Source organism: Hipposideros armiger, unplaced genomic scaffold (assembly GCF_001890085.2).
Source record: "Hipposideros armiger isolate ML-2016 unplaced genomic scaffold, ASM189008v1 scaffold_447, whole genome shotgun sequence".
Lineage (NCBI taxonomy): Eukaryota > Metazoa > Chordata > Mammalia > Chiroptera > Hipposideridae > Hipposideros > Hipposideros armiger.
In genome coordinates, this window is record NW_017731797.1 from 684070 (window position 1) to 692411 (window position 8342).

Consider the following 8342-nt stretch of genomic DNA (forward strand, 5'->3'; position numbering starts at 1 on the left):
CTGGCCATTGGACAGCCGCTCACGGTGGCTCTTGGCAGCTCACGCCACCGGCCGCTCACGCTGGCTGCTGCCTACTCATGGTAACTTACGGCAGCCCGCTGCAGCCCTCGCCTGCGACTCACGGCAGCCCAGCTCCATGTCAAGCTGTTGTTTATCATCTTAGCTGTAGAGGGCAGTGTCACTAGCCCTCGTGTGGCATCCGAACCGGGGCCCTGCTGCTCAGAGCTCGCGCTCCCAAGCCAACTCTTAACCAACTAGCCACTCCGCCGGCCCGTAAGGCTCTACTTCTGTTTCAAGTTATTTGCCTCTGATCTGCAGTCCTACTTCTTGTCTGGCTTAATAATCTGGTTCTCTCTCTCTATATATATATTTTTAGAACAGTTTTAGTTTCACAGCAAAATTAAGTGGAAAGTAAGAGAGTTCCCCTATACTCCTTGCTCACATACATGCACAGCCTCCCCCAAAATCAGTATCCTGCACCAGAGTGGTACCTTTGTTACAACTGATGAACCTGCATTGACACATCATTATCACCCAAAGTCCATAGTTTACATGAGGGTTCACGCTTGGTGTTGTACATTCTATGGGTTTTGACAAATGTATAATGACATGTAATCTACCATTACAGTACCATACATAATAGTTTCACTGCCCTAAAACCCTCTGTGCTCCATCCATTTTTCCCAGTCTTCTCCTAACCCCTGGTAACCACCTGTCTTTTTACTGTCTCCCTTTTCCAGGATGTCATATAGTTGGAATCATATAGTATGGAGCCATTTCATATTGGCTTCTTTCACTTAGTAATATGCATTTAGGTTTTCTCCATGTCTTTTCATGGTTTGATAGCTCATTTCTTTTTAGCACTGAATAACATTTTATGTCTGGATGTACCACAGTTTACTTATCCAATAATCATCAACTGAAGGACATCTTGGTTGCTTCTAAGTTCTGGCCATTATGAGTAAAGCTGCTATAAATAGCCAAGTGCAGCTTTTTGTGTAGACATGTCTTCAACTCATTTGGGTAAATGCCAAGGAACATGATTGCTGGATTGTATGGTAAAAGTGTGTTTAGTTTTGTAAGAAACTGCCAGCCTATCTTCCAAAGTGTGTATCATTTTGCATTCCCATCAGCAATGAATGAGCATTCCTATTGCTCCACAAATTTGCCAGCATTTGGTGTCATGAGTGTTTTGAATTTTGGTTATTATCTTAGGAGTATAATGATATCTCATTATTTAGTATTTATTTTTCACCTCTTCCTTTTACATATTCCTGGCTCCTAATTGCTTCTCTACTTTTTCTTTCTGCTCTAGCTTATAGACAAGTGGTTCTCAGAGCATAGTCCCCATACCAAGAGCATCAATACCATCTGACAGCTTGTTAGAAATGCAAGTTTTGGGGCCTTGCCCAAACCTACTAAATGAGAAGCTCTGAGGATGGGGCCCAGCAATCTGTATTTTAACAGCCCTCCAGGTGTTTCTGATGCTGTTCTAGACCTGCGCTGTCCAACATGGTAGCCTCCAGCCATAGGTAGCTATTGAGCTCCTAGAATATAGCTGGAATGAATTGAGATGTGCTATAAGTGTAAAATACACTCCGGATTTTGAAGACTTAGAATGAAAAAAGAGAGTGTAAAATATCTCATTGGTAATTTTTATATTGATAACATAAGGAAATTATAATATTTGGATATATTGGATTAAATAAAAATATATTATTAAAATTAATTTCACCTGGGCCGGCCGAGTGGCTCAGTTGGTTAAGAGCTCGCTCAAGAGTTTGAGCTCTGAGCAACAGCGGTTCGAGTCCAGCCCGAGCTGAGCAGCCGCTGAGCTGCCAACAGGTAGCAGGATGGCTCAGCTAAAAAAAAAAAAAAAAAAATTAATTTCACCTGTTTCTTTTTAGTTTTTACAAGGGGTTACTAGAAAATGTTAAGTTGCATATGTGGCTAACATTATAGTTCTATTGGACCTTATTATTCTAGACTATGAGTCTGCAAACTATAGCCTGCAAGCCAAATTTGGTCTACTGCCTGTTTTTATATGGCCCATGAACTAAGAATGGTTTTAATTTTTAAATGGTCAAAAAATAATTTGTACAAAAGAAATGTTCCATGATATGTGAAAATGGTATGAAATTCAACCTTCATTGTCCATAAATAAAGTGTTATTGGAACACAGGCACACTCGTTTATTTATGTATCTTCTATGGTTGCTTTTGCTCTACAATGGCAGAAGAATATCTGTGACAAGGATGCCACAGCATACAAGTCTAAAATATTTATTATCTGGTCCTTTACAGAAAAAGATTGCCAACGCCTGTTCTCGACTGTCAGCTTCCACATACTCCCTGGGAGAGGACCCTGCTTTTTTAACTAGCCCCTATTCTTTGTTCCCAACCTTGGCTTAGCTTTTAGGTCCAACTCCTCGCCCAAATCTCAGTGGTGTTTTGGAGTTAGAAAATTTCACCTATGCATTATTTAGGCTATAAAGAGGCAGGCCCATAATTTTCTCCCTAGAACTGCAGAGGGAACTTATGGATCCAGCAAAAGAGAACAGAGATGTTCAATAGCTTCTTTCTCCAATGGTAGGACCTTCTTTCTCGAAGGACAAGAGAACCCAGGACTGACATTTCCATCAGAGAGAGGAGCCTATGATTTAGGGTAGGCCCGTTTCCTTCACAACTCAGCAACACCTCTTGAATTAAAACTCTCTGTGTGAGCAGCTTATGCCTACCCTCAGCTAGTTTAGTTGGCTTCTGCGGCACCTTGTCCTGCCAGATGTATTGTGGAAATCATTGTGATGGTTTTTCCACTCCAGTGAAGCAGACGTCTGGAGGTTTTTGTGAGCCTCTTGATCCTTATTCCCTACCACCCGCACCAATATGCAACCACAGCTCTGTTGGCTCAGTGAATCTTTATGGTATCATTTTATAAGATCCCCAAAGAAGAGAAGTATGGCTGTGGTTTCCAGAATGTTAATTGATAACAGTTCTTGGCAACAACGCTCTTCCTGGCTGTCCTCCTTAACCTGCTCCTTCCACCCATAATATTATTCCTTAATAGATTGCACCAGTCTGGAGTTCTCAGTCCCCCACCCCCCACCCCAACACACATGCGTCCTTCATTCCTTTCTTCCTTGCTCTACTGATTATACTTAGGACTGTTTAACTTTCTAATATGACCTAGTGTGTAAGCAAGCTCCTTGAACATTGAGATGATGTAAACATTAATGATTATAGGGGCCTCACTGAGAGATGTTGCTCCCCATTTCAACCACACTTCGTTGTCAAAGTTAAGGAGGGTTCTTGCATCTCTAGTCAAGAACTCTCTCCTCCAGACAATTGTCTTTAGAGTCTATAGTTGAGTTGAATTTAAGCCCTAGGCTGGAGTTGGGAACAGATAGAAACTATCTATGACATAGGTAAACCCTAACCAAAACTAGCTTTTCTTATGTAGGTCATCTTAAATATTGGGTACCAAAAGGGAAATTTATTGGGGGGTTTCTGTTGGAAAATAAGCTGGGGATCAAGTGGCCTGTGTTTTATTCCAGCTCTTGTCCAGACAATGTCCAAATTTTGGAGCTTTGCCTTTGCCTTCTCTGGATTTCACTTTTCTCGGCTATAAAATAAAGGGTCTGATTAGTCAACCTTTAAAGTTCCTTCCAACTCTAAATTGCTCTGATTCCACATCCCCATCTATAACCTAGAGACAATAACCTCTAGCCTCGTCATTCAAAGTTTGAGTAATGTTAATGAACTGCCAGAAATAAGAACTTGTTGAATTCCTCAGAAGAGAGAGAAATTCACTGAACTCCCACTTAATCAGAATGAGCAAGAAATAAAGTATTCCAATGTATTCCATATGTTGGTTAAATGGAAGTTGTTATAGACCATATATGCATTAGCAAATATTTATATAATTAAACAGAATAAAATACCCAATAGTAGAATTATTATAACCATAAAATAAACTTTTTGATTCAGCCTCTTACAGTGCCCTCAGAATAGATTCTGAACTCTTATAATCATTATATAGCACTGGAGCTATAGATGAGGTAGGACTGGGCTGAGTTAACAATATATAATTAAAATTACTTCCTGAAAGCTTTGTTTATATATTTTTTTCTTACAGAATTAGAATATAGAAAAATTCAAGTTGCTAGAACCATAGAATTATAGAATTTTAGATCTGGAAAGGTCCTTGAGGATCATTTGACCCAGTCTTCAAATGTATACATGAGAAAACTGAGGCTCAGAGTTCAAATCACAGAACTGGAGGTGCCAAAGCTGATTCTAGAACTCATGTTTTCCACAAGGATTGCTCCTGGAGAAATGGACATTTATAAAATCACAGTCCCTTTGTTTTTAATTCTCAGTCTGTAGTAAGGCATTATTATCTTTTCACAATTATCTACTAATGTAATCACCATCATAATCAGCCATCATTGAGATAATTTCCTACTATCTACAATTTCCAGGACAGTACTTCTGTGTTTTGGAAATAATCAGTAAAATGTGAGGCAGGTGGGTCTACACTAATACTAATTTTGTTTTGTTTGTTTGTTTACAAAGATAAAAGAAGGTTTTTTTTTTAAACCAATATTTTAAAGCTTATATGACACCAAATATTTCATTTGCAAAAATTTTCATTTTTTACTTAGGTGTTTTGGCAGCATGTAGATCAGACTCTTTGACTAGTAATTAGATATTTACCCATAAATTTAGAAACAACTGTCCAGTTGTTTTGGTAGGAAGGAGAACATAATATACAATAATGCTTTTTCTCACTGTCCTTCATCCCTTCTCTCTCTATATATGTGCATATATACCTAAACTTTTATAACAGGCACAGTCAAGGATTCTAGGACAATAAAAAGTAGCTCTTCAACATACAGCATACAAATGCTGTGGACCTTTGGAATAAGATACCAGCTTTATATGTGTGGCTATTGCCACACAAAGTTTAGAAATCAAACACATTTTGGAAGCTATGTTCTGTGTCAATCATCTTGTTCTGATCTGCCACAACAATACTTTTTGTTTCATAAGCAACATGGTTGGCTTCAGCCATGAGTTGAATAGCTTCACCTATGCCAGTGGTTCTCACACTTCAGCCTACATCAGAATTTCCTAGAGGGCTTGTTGAAATACAGATTGGCTCAATTCCCAGAGTCTCTGGTTGAATAGATCTGGGGTGTGGCCCCAGAATTTGCTTTTTTAACAAATTCAGGAGTGAGGCTGATGCCTCTGGCCTCGGGGACTACACTTTGACAACTTCTACTCTGTCCATGCCTTTCAGTCAAGAGGCTGTAGGTGAATGTTAAATAGTGAAGTCAGTGAAGGATGCAAGAGATGGTAATGAATTAGAGTGCTGTTATTTTCACTCCCTGTAAGCCAGACCAAGACCAATTTCGCCACCCTTCTATCATAATGAACACTAACTGAACTGAGATCAGGGGTTCCCAAAGCTTTTGACAGGGAATTTTGATATTATCTGATTCAGCCCCTGTCTTTGAGCAGAAAAGGTATTAGTCCCCTCTTACCCCGAAACTCAGAGAGGTGATTTGTCTTGTGCATGATCATATAGCTGTTAACAGCAATGCCAGGACCAGGACCTTGACCTCCTGCTTCCCATTACAATGAAATTAACATTGTTTGATAGCGACTGCTTCTCTTTCAGAAATTTCCCATGCTGGGAACAGTTACTAAAAAACTCAGCTTAAAAATGTGTATACATTTCCCATTAATTTTTTTTTCTTAAATTTTTTTTCAGTTTACAAAGATAACACTGCTTGTCGTGGAGAGATTAAACAACATAGAATAAGTTAAAGAAAAAATTTAAAAATCCTTAGACATCTCACCATACTGTCAAAGTCTTCAATCTCTTCTACGTACACACACACACACACATACACCCAAAGCATAATGGAAAACACATGTCATCTAATTTTTCTCATCACAAATAGAAACACTGGGGCATAATTTAACATGATAGTGGTAAATATTTCTGTGAGATGGTGCTCAAAGAATATTTTTATTTTTAGCTTCTGTCCCGACAATTTTGAAATTGCAATTCACAATTTATATAGTTGAGTTCATGTGCTATCACATTCATGTACATCTTTGTGTGTATGTGTATGTTTTATTACATGTAGGGTGGTTATAAAAATGTCCCCCCTTTGGGGCTTCTGGTTATTATATGGTTTCTTTGGAAAATGTTATAAAAGAGATGAGGGACACATTGCGATGTGTACCTCATTTTCACCAAAGGAATATATATATATATTCCTTTAAAGTATTTTCTTATGCAAATGTTCTATCATTTATAATTAAGCCTCAAATTTGTTTTACTTGATTATAAAAGTTATACATGCTTGCTTTAAAACATTTTGAAATACTACAGAAATCCACAAAGTAAAATATAAGTTTCTTCCCCCATCTTCCCCACTCCCTTCTAGGAGTATCTACTATTAATAGTTTGGTTTGAACCCTTCCTGACTCTTAGTTTTGATACCAACAGAAGTAAACAATATATAGTTTTAAATTGGGTCATAGATAGTGTAATATGATTCTGCAATTTACTTTTTTCAACCAACAGTATATCATGGTACATATACCAAAGTATATAAGGTGTTTTTTTAATGACTACATAGTGTCCTAGTAGTATGAACCAATCTTCTATTGATTAACATTTAAGTTATTTCCCCCAATTTTCACCTATTATTTTTGTTTATTTGTCTTATTGACTTTTAAACTCATAATAGTGGGATTTCTGGGTTGAAGAATAAGTTCATTTAATATGTTGATACGTGAGACAAAATCACTTCCAGGAAAGTTATACTATTTTATATACCTTTACCAGAAGTATGAGAGGACCTACTGCCTGGGTAATAATTTTTTTCTTTATCAATTTGGTAAGCAATATATACAATCTCCTTGTTTGTTTTATTTATATTTCTTTAATTACTAATGAGGTTAACATATTCTCATACGTCTTTTTTTTTTAAGATTTTTATTGGGGAATTGGGGGATGGGAACAGCACTGGGGAATTGGGAGAAGGGGAACAGACAAGTTGCTGTCCTTTTGTTTTTCAGTCTAGTTGTGGAGGACGTTGTTTCACTGGCCCAAGTTGGCACCATCATTGCGCTCTTCCCAGGTGAGGCAGATGAGTCGGTGGCTCTTGGCAGCCCAGCTCCAGGTTGAGCTGTTGTTCAGCATCTTAGCTGTAGAGGGCAGTGTCACTGGCCCTCATATGTGGGATCCAAACCAGGGGCCCTCTGGTGTCCCAAGCCAGCTCTTAACCAACGCGCCACTCCGCAGGCCCTCTCATATGTCTTTTGGCCATTCAGTTTTTCTTTTATAAATTATCCATTTTTATTTTCAATAGAACTGATTGGCTTTCTCTTATTAACTTGCAGAAGTTCTTTGTATATTGAAGAAACTTTTTATCTATAATAAGACTTGCAAACTTTTTCCCAATTTGTCTTCTGTCTTTCAACCTTGTTTATAGTAGTTTTTGCCATGCAGAACATACAGAAATTGCTTTCAATTATGTGTTTTGTGTGTATGGTCAAATTTATCAATCTTTTCCTTTTTGGTTCCATGGCTTCATGTCAAGCCTATAAAAACTCCATCACCTCAGGATTACAAAAAGTGCTACCATATTTTCCTTCTAGAACTCTCATGGTTCCATTCTTCTACATTTAATTATCTAATCCATCTGGAATTCATTTTGGTATAAACTGTGAGGTATGGGTCTAGCTTTATTTTTTTCCCTCAAATAGTTAGCCACTTGTTCCAAAAGCATTTATTGAGCAATCCATCTTTTCCCCACTGATTTTAACTGCCTTATTTAGCTAATATCCCAAATACACTTGAGTCTACATTTGGACTCCCTTCTATTCCCTTGATCTATCACCTGTTCCTGTGCCAATAACACATTGTTTTAATTTCTGTAACTTAAAAATATTTTCTAATAACTGGGAAAGCTACTCCTTTAAAAATATAATTTTATTTCCATGAGTTTTTAAACTAAGTTGAAATTCATGTAATATAAAGTTAACCATTTTAAAATGAACAATTCAGTGGCATTTAGTACATTCACATTGTCATGCAACCACCAGCTAACATTTTTATCACCCTAAAAGTAAACTCCATACCCACTAAGCAGTTTTCCCCCATTCCATCCTCTCCATAAATTTTTAACACAAAAAAAAAAGTTGAACTTTTATTATAAAATCCCAGGCTTCAGGTCCATTGTGTATTAAGGAAGCTTAAAATTCAAGTCCAAGATCAGAATTATAGAGAAGACTTTCTTTTCTTTTCTTTTCTTTTCTTTT